General features: G+C 40.0%; 1 pseudogene; it reads right to left on the bottom strand.

The window, feature by feature from the left end:
• Positions 1-588: 588 nt before the first annotated feature.
• LOC142357657 (5.8S ribosomal RNA) lies at positions 589-740 on the bottom strand (annotated as a pseudogene).
• Positions 741-1,198: the final 458 nt, after the last annotated feature.

Here is a 1,198-nt window from a genome sequence, read left to right as displayed (position 1 = left end):
GAAACAACATAATACTTATCGTGCATACCTTTCCATAACTTGTCCTTTTCAGATGCATTAGTTTCCCTTTGTCTTGGCTTCTACAGTCAGACTGGCTACTAGTAACAGCACAGTACTAATCACATATCGTTCTACAGTTTGCAGACAACTTTCACATGTTGATGTTTCAGCTTTCGCCTACTAGAAACAACATAATACTCGCTGTATACATTTGTAGTTCTCTATGTAACTTTCATGTGAAGAAGTTTCGCCAGTCTTTTTGACTGTCTCAAATCTGAGTCATGCTTAGGCTACTAGTTGCTTCATAGTACTTATCGCCTCGAGATCATTGAACAAAACTTGATTTTCACATGTTGCTGTTTCAGCTTCCGCTTACTAGAAACAACATAATACTAGTCTCATTAAGTTCCGTCTCTTTGCAATTTTCTTATGAAGAAAATTCGCCATCACAATGACTCCAGCAGTTCTTGATCAAGGAATGCAATCATTGATCAGAATGCTATTATTTGAATCGGTTCTGCTTTAAGTGTTCCAATTTTATTGGAAGCACCAACAATAGAACATCAATGTGTTCAATCGAGAGTTATATAACCCTGAATCGGACGCAGTCAACAGCCGAAGCCGAGACCGCCTTTTGCGTTAGAGAGGTCGGTAAACAAATCTTGCGATTCATACCGAATTAACACATATAGCTGTGCTCCTCTTCGTAAAGCGAGCCAAGTGATCCCCTGTTGAAGGATGTATTTGGACCAATCTAGTAGCATTTGGTTTCCAACAAGCTCTCCCAAGTTAGCTTACTTATTGGGCTTTTCAACCAATTCGGTTGGCTACAAGCATCATCAAAGTACTAGCCACAGTTTGATCGCAAAATTCTACGACTTTCACATGTTGATGTTTCGGCTTGCGCTTAGCCTACTATAAGCAACATAATACTAGTCATATCATAGAGCGTGATCAGCTTGTGACGTTCTCATGATGAAGTTTCACCAACAGTGTCTCACTTCGAGCTTAAATCCAGCTACTAGTAACTACACAGTACTGACTGCAACGATAACTTTTATCTATACCTTTCACATGCTGCGCTTTCGGCCAGGGCCTACTAACGTCAACATAATACTCGATATAAACTTTTGTTCATGATGCAGCTTCCCCATGCAGAAAATTCGCCTTCAAATGCTCTCTTGGCCATATGACGTAA

Source organism: Convolutriloba macropyga, unplaced genomic scaffold (genome assembly GCF_964194025.1).
Source record: "Convolutriloba macropyga unplaced genomic scaffold, txConMacr16.3 SCAFFOLD_2244, whole genome shotgun sequence".
NCBI classification, from domain to species: Eukaryota; Metazoa; Xenacoelomorpha; order Acoela; family Convolutidae; genus Convolutriloba; species Convolutriloba macropyga.
The sequence above is the reverse complement of the archived record's forward strand: the minus strand, read 5'-3'. Positions and strand labels throughout refer to the sequence as shown.